The sequence below is a fragment of the Zootoca vivipara genome, chromosome 12 (genome assembly GCF_963506605.1).
Source record: "Zootoca vivipara chromosome 12, rZooViv1.1, whole genome shotgun sequence".
Classification (NCBI taxonomy): Eukaryota; Metazoa; Chordata; class Lepidosauria; order Squamata; family Lacertidae; genus Zootoca; species Zootoca vivipara.
In genome coordinates, this window is record NC_083287.1 from 37,969,975 (window position 1) to 37,977,902 (window position 7,928).

The window sequence follows — 7,928 nt, forward strand, 5'->3', positions numbered from 1 at the left end:
GGAAAAAAATCGCTCCATAAGACGCATTCGCTTCATAAGATGCACAGACATTTCCCTTACTTTTTAGGAGGGAAAAAGTGTGTCTTATGGAGCGAAAAATACGGTGCTGACTGTTTGTTTCTAGGCCGAATTCAAGGAGCTCATGTTGGTGTTTGAAGCCCTGACTTAGGCCCTGAATATCTGAAACAACCTTCCTCCTTCCCTACTAACCCCCTCAAGTGCAGAGATCAGCAGAGAGGGCCTACCTGGCAGTCCTCAGGTACCACTGTACTGTGTTTTAATGTTCTAACTCGCCCTGGGACCTTAGGGTGAGGGGCAGGCAATAAATAATACTTTTTATTTCTGTCAGTATTTGTAGGCTGCCTTCTAGGGCCCTCCCTAGGCACCTTACATGAAACTATAAAACATAATTTTGAATAAAGGCCATAGATGAAAACAGTAGTTAACGAAATCTCATAAAAAAGGCCCAGCCAAGCAATCCTTAAAATTAATTAAAGCATTAAGAACACAATTTAAAATCCAGCAGAAAAATAACTGTAGCTATCCAGTAAGCAAAGGCAAGGCCTCAGAACAAATGAAAGCACCTCTGCTGAAAGCCACTTGAAACAAATGGTTCTTCAAAGGTCCTTTTGGAAACCAGAGCTGATGAGGGCAGCTGTAAAGCCTCTTGGGATGAAATTCCACTTTTCAACCCTGAAGAGTTTCTTCTTCTTTTTTCAAGCCTAAAGGGTTCCCAGAACAAATCTGGGGGGAATTTTTTTTTTAAAAAAAAGTGTAACAAAACTAGCAATACCATAAATAATTATAAAATAAATAAATAAATGCAAGAACCAAGCAGCTGTAAAAAGCCTGGGCATATAAGTAGGTACCTGGTGGGCGAACAGTTAACAAATTCAGTAGCATGCAAAGCTACTTTGGTAGAGCATTTCAAAAACAGGGTGTCACCACTGAAAAGTCTCCATTTCCTTTTGCACCACTAACAGAGGATTTTTAAAGAAATACCTCCAAGGAAGATCTTCATGTGGGAACAAACAATGCTTGAGATACGTTCACGAAAGGGGCATAGCTCAGTGGTAGAGAACATGATTAGTGTGCAAAAGGCCCCAGGTTCAGTCTCCTCCAGGTAGGGCTGCAATAGAGTCGTGGCCCTTCGGTGTAGATAAAGCTGAGCTAGACAGGCCACTGGTATGACTCTGTATATAAGGCAGATTCCTGTATTCCTTCCTATGGTCCTCTGCAAAGGGCTGTAAGGGTAAAAGCCTGAATTGTGCTCGTCTGAAGACCAGAAGCCAGTGCAGTTGTTTTAAGACTGGCAAAACATCTAGTCCATCTGGTTCAGTGTTGTCTGCACTGATTGGCAAGCAGCTCTCCAGGATTTAAGGCAGGGAAGCCCTACCTGGAGAGACCAGGGATTGGACCTGTGAGCCTTGTGCTTGCTCTTCCACCAAGCTGTGGTCCTTCCCTGAATCTGAGTTGTTCATATCTTGAAGAAGCCATGGTAGTTAATGTTGCTGGACCGTAAGATAAATTTGTTTTGGCAAAGAGGACAAAGCAGGCTTGCCATCTCTCCACTTTCATTTCCTATTTCTGTTAAACCTTTTGTCAATACCATTTGTGGGATCATTGTAAAACTGTTGCATTGGGCCCCAAATAGAGATAATATATACATTTGTACATGACTGGAATTATATGTATATATAATGACCATAGTTTAAACAAGAACTTTTAAGGTATCATGCCATTTAATACCCCTTCAAAGACCTCTGATATGTGAAAAAACTGCAGCTGAATTATTTGCCAGTGTTTTGTGCAGTGAGGACATAAAGTCATGGGAAGAAGCTAAATCTTGCATATTGCCACCATTAAAATAAATGTATTACCTAGATGACTAGACTTTTTATTATTATTCCAGGCCATTCCATTAATATTATGAGATATAAAACAAAGTATATCAAAAGTTTTTATCAAGGGCTTTATCTGGCATAATAATAATAAAGTTTACTGCTGAGGGCAATGATAATGTATAAACCTATTAAGAAAGGAATCTGACTGTTCCATGCATACTTTTATAGGTAAAAAAGTAAAGGTAGAGGACCCCTGGATGGTTAAGTCCAGTCAAAGATGACAATGGGGTTGTGGTGCTCATCTCACTTTCAGGCAGCCTTCTGGGTCATGTGACTTAACTGCTTCTGGCGCAACGGAACAGCATGACGGAAATCAGAGTGGAAACGCTGCTTACCTTCCTGCCACAGCGGTACCTATTTATCTACCTGCACTGGCAGGCTTTCGAACTGCTAGGTTGGCAGGAGCTGGGACAGAGCAACGGGAGCTCACTCCATTGCAGGGATTCAAACTGCTGACCTTCTGATCAGCAATCCCAAGAGGCTCAGTGGTTTATATTACACCATGGCACAATTAAGAAAGTGGTATTAAAGGATCAAAAATGTCTAGGCAGTAAATAGTAGTAGTAGTAGTAGTAGTTACAGGTAGGTAGCCGTGTTGGTCTGCTGTAGTCAAGACAAAATAAAAAAATTCTTTCCAGTAGCACCTTAGAGACCAACTAAGTTTGTTATTGGTATGAGCTTTCATGTGCATGCACACTTCTTCAGATACCTGACATGCACATGAAAGCTCATACTAATAACAAACTTAGTTGGTCACTAAGGTGCTACTGGAAGGATTTTTTTTATTTTGTCATAATAATAATAATAATAATAATAATAATAATTTTAACAATCTGAAGAGAGGAGACAAAATACATAGGGGAAGAAAGCAAGGGTGTTGCCAGACACCAAAGAACTTGGAGTACCACCCCATGGTACAAATTTACATAAATTGTGCATACTGCAAGGATGTAAGAAAGAGCCTGCTGGATGACCCATCTAGGCAAGCATCCTGTTCTCACTGTGGCCGACCAGATGCCTATAAGAAACCCGCAAGCAGGACCTGAGAGCACCAGGGCATACTTGAGACTATGGGGTCATACACTGACCATCCAAATATTGTGCTTATTCAGTATTTTTTATTGTTTAGGAGCATCACTTATTGGCCCTGCTCAAGAGGGTAGTGGTTACCCACCAAGGATGTTCTCATACTGATGCTGGCTGTTGCTGTTTGGATTGGTGGTAGTGACAGAGGAATAAATGCACCAAGGAGGGACAAAGCAAATGGAATGAGGATCATAGAAAACAAATGAGATGTGGGGTTCAGGCATTGTGCTAGCCTAACCAACCTCACGGGGTTGCCAGAAGGTTAAATGTGCTGCCCTGAGCTGCTTATGGTCAGAGTTGTCCATGCATGTTTCAGATTAAATGTTAAATCCTACATGGTCACTATACTTTGGCCACCTCATGAGAAGAGAAGAATCCTTGGAAAAGACCCTGATGTTGGGAAAGATTGAGGGCACTAGGAGAAGGGGACGACAGAGATGGTTGAACAGTGTTCTCGAAGCTACGAACATGAGTTTGACCAAATTGCGGGAGGCAGTGCAAGACAGGAGTGCCTGGCGTGCTATGGTTCCATGGGGTCACGAAGAGTCGGACACGAATAAACGACTAAACAACAACAACAACATGGTCACAATTGAAGAGTATTGTAGAATGCAGCTGTAGCAACGTAGCGAGTTGGTTCTCTGTAGGCTTCAGCAATGTTACGAGACAAGGCTTACTCTGCTGCCACAGCCACCAACAGGCAACCAGCTCCCCACATAGAGGTGTCTCCAACGGGGAGACTTCCATGCAGCAGCCACACATGGAAAGTGGCCATCTGTTTTTGTCCTGTGACTAAAAGCAGCTGCGCAAGGCAAACAAATAAATAAATAAATAAATGGGTGCCTGAGTGCAGCGGTAATTGTTAGCTCTCTCCAAGGGGTCTCCACCTTTCAGGCATTAAAAAACCAAGTAACAGCTTTGAAATGCTTATTCCAAAGTGACTAATGGCTTGTAGGCAGAATGGGCTTACATTATGCAGATGAGATGAACGTGGATATTGGCAATCCAGAAATGTAATTACACAACTGTGGGGGGGTTTTTAAGAAGAAAATTGAGACGCACTATTTTCCTCAGTGCGTGTATGTATCTGTGGATTCCGCCTAATGGCCTGTTGGTTGGGCGTTCATCCTGATTTGCTTGCACAAAACTCCTCTGGAGGTTAAACTGTGTCTGTGTTTGTGCAACAATGAGCATTTGTCCTGATTTGGTTGTGTGGCGTTTATACAACTTCCTGTCAATAATAATCTGCTCATCCCACACTATTCAGTATGTTTACCGGTCACTATCCTAAAATTCTGTGTGTTGCTGAAGTGGGTTTGTTGTGCTAGGGTGGCAGAATGCTTTGCTCCACTTAAATTGTGCAAATCTAAGTTTCTGGCATGTGCTTTAATCCTTCCCACAAAATACTGACAGTCGGGAGGTGACCTTATGTGTGTGTGCAATAGACATTCCCACCAATGCTCTGATTCACTGTGGTTGAGCAAGCAGCTGTTTCGTTACTCCTCCACTGCTTTCTGAACTATTTTGGGAAACTTAAAGGAAAGTTTAATTAACTTTCTTATGTTTATGTTGTGCAAGCATAGATGGAGGAGTGTTGTTTTTAACCTTCTCCCCATCTTGTCCCTTCACATTATGCTAGCGGAGGGACTAAAAGCACTCCATGAAAATAATAATCGATGCAAAACGAATGTGTGTAAGGGTGGCCCAACCCTAATGCTTGCTTGGCCAGCGAGGGGTGGAATTATGCAGGCTGGCACCAGTGAGATAGCTTGCAAGCTTGTATTAAATTTGACAAGAAGGAACAACAACAGTTACATACTCTCTTATGTCAATTGCTCTCATCTATGGATAATTACCATGGTGTGTGTGGCTTTTTTAAAAAAATGCAAAATGCCCTGTATCTCATTCATGGGTCATGTTTAAAAACAACAACCCCAAAACAGTGTTCTTTTTGCTTTTGGTATAGCTGAAACTGAAGGCAGCTGAGGTTTCTTGCACCACAAACAGAGGCTCCCTTTAGCATGCCAAAGAATCTGTTTTCACTGAAAGCAAATCTTCAGCAAGTGATAGTGAAAGAATGGAAAAATAAAGGAAGGGACGGGATGTGGGTGGGGATGAGCAGCGACGGACAAAAATGCAAACTTTTAAACACTCCTCAAATTCATAATACAAGCAGGGCTTTTTTGTTTGGGGGGGGAGTTTTATGGGTTGGCTATATAAATGTAACAAAAACAAATTATGAGAATCAGATGGGGGCAAAACATGGTATATTTATGTTCTGATTCATTGTGCCTGGAAATGAGAGAAAGGAGCAGAAAGACCTGTGATGGTTCAGCACTGCAGTTTATGGCACTGTGTCCCAACTCCAGGGCCCAGTGTTCAGAGGAGCATCCCTTCTGCTGCCTTAGCTGGTGCTTGGAGTCTTTGTGCAATGCAATAAAATTAAATACAAGGGAGTGAAGTATTGTGCAGGGGTTGGGGTCAGGGCTGGAGTCATCATCTGGCACCCCCAGACCCCTGCCATGGCCCATTTCTATCAGTTGCCCTAGGACTAGGGCTGGGCAAGTCTGCCCGTTTTGGTCTCTGTCCTTCCAGTCCCGGGTTCAGTTTGCCACCATTCCGCATCAGTTTGCAATGATAGTGTGAATTTCTCGAGATGTGCCCATACTTGCAAGCATATATCCCTCATATAATGCGATATTGTGTGTAATTTTCACTAACTAATATATGCAGTTTTATCCATGCTTCCCCGCAATGCACACATTTTTATGCAAATTATTTGGTTTGGAGAACTGCGTCACAAAACTGAGAGAAAGTGAGAATTTTGAATGATGGCTATGCTTCGGCTGACGTATGGTTTCATGAAGTGTACAGATGAAGAAACCTCACAATAAAATGCAAACCGAACCAAATTTATCCCATTTACTGGTCCACCATTCAGAGCAGCACCCATTTAAACCTCCTGCATTTAAATTTCCCATGATGCCCCTGACCTAGTATAGTTCTGGGGCACTGAGTGAAATCCTTGGCTGGAGGGGAGCTAGACACTGGTGGTGGATAGGATGCTGCCACTGCAGTGCCCTGATCTTGAAGGGGGCCGATGGGGGTTCGTTTTGGCCCCTCAGACCTGGAGATAGATAGTCTTGCGCTAGGATGGGTGAGTCCTGGGTTTCAGTTCCCCACTCAGCTAGGGCTCTGTAAGGCTAATCTATCTCACAGGGTTGTTGTGAGAATGAAATGGGGGTAAAACGCTGCCTTGAACTCTTTGGGGAAATGTGTGATATATGGTAAATGATGCTATGAAAGACCAATGAAACAGATTTGTTTAGGAGAAGAAATATTTGTTAAAGAATGGTTTTGTATTGAGTTTCTTGTACTTCACTTAGAGACAATTGTGATTAAGCGACATATGCATTGTTAAAATAATACTGGTGGTGGTGATTATGGGCTAAAATGGAAGTTGGAATGGTTAATTAGAAGGACAGCTTTTGAGGCAAAGTATAAGGCGCAAAGACAACACGAATCCTATTCAATGGGGCAAGAAATGAGTTAACTGTAACTCATAAAGCTGTGAATCATAATCCCAGATATATGAAGCAGGGAATCTTTTAGCTTGGGGTGATTTGTTTTGACCAGAGAGAGTGGCAAAACATTCAGCTCTTGTGGTGTAGAAAGAAGCTCCAAACTTTCAATAACTGAGGCACAAATTTAAGTACAGCTTTTGCCCAAAGGAATATCAATCTGGTTACTTAACAGCTGTACATGCGGAAGGGGACGAGAGAGCCTTGTTTACAGTCACATCCTGAACCAATGATCATTGTGCACTGATTGGTTCAGCATGGATGTAATAGAGGAGTTTCAGAAGTGGTTGACTCTGTCTCAGAAGTAGATGGCATAGGGAGGTGCCTCCTCTGTGAGTTGAAAGGGCTTAGGATGGTGCGGTTTCATCTCAGAAGGGGTCATGCTCCGGGCAGAGTGTGCTTCTGAACATAAACGCCAATTGAGGAGGATGAATCACAGCAGCAGCCTCTAGGAGTGAAGTGAGCTGCTTTTGCATTCCTGCATCACAGAGCTGTAGAGTTGAAAGGCACCTTGGATATCTCCCTGCTCAATGCAGGTTGCCTCTACAGCTGCCTCCCCCACCCCAACCTGGTGCCCTCCAGATGCTTTGGATTCCAGCTCCCATGATCCTTGACTAGTGGCCATGCTGGCTAGGACTGGTGGAAGTTGGAGACCAGCAACATCTGGAAGGCTCTGACTTGGCAAAGTCTCATCTACAGCATCCCACTTACAGACCTTCAACTCCTGAGGCAGCCTCTTCCAACGCAGAGCACTTCTTAGCATTTGCAAATCTCCCTTGTTTTCTGAGTGACAACCCTACAGATATTTGCAGGTGGTTATCATGTCTCATCTTCTCTGAACCAGACTAAACATATCCAGCTCTTTAAGGTCCTTGCTCTTAGGACTTCCAGACCGCTCAGCCATCTTGCCATCTCTTCCAGTTTGGTAATGTCCACCTTTAAACAGGGGGCCTGGAACTGGACAAGGTGGGGTTTTGCAGTTAAGACACTGAATCTGAGAGGCTTGGGCTCTTGGTGGATAGTAAGCCATACACCAACAACACATGCTGGCAGCATCATGGTAGACTATTTATATATTATTGCATTTATATCCCACTTTTCCTCAATGTTTTATTCTCCATTTTATTCTCACAAGCAACCCTGAGAGACAGTGGCCCAAGGTTACCTGGCAAGATTCATGGCCAAGTGGGGATTTGAACCTTGGTCTCTCATGGTCCCAGTCTAGCACTCTTAACTACTGCACCACGCTGAATCTCAATCACTCTGGGCATAGGGTTTGCCAGACTCAATAGAGGACAGGACTTCTGTGCCTTTAATTGCCCTGCTCTCTTTTGAGTCTGGAAACCTTAAAGAGAAA

The 7,928-nt window shown here is 43.2% G+C and overlaps 1 protein-coding gene across 26 annotated transcripts in view; it reads left to right on the plus strand.

Annotated features, from left to right (window-relative positions):
- KIAA1217 (KIAA1217 ortholog) overlaps window positions 1-7,928 on the plus strand; it is a 333,401-nt gene that overhangs the window by 270,913 nt on the left and 54,560 nt on the right. The window lies entirely within an intron of this gene.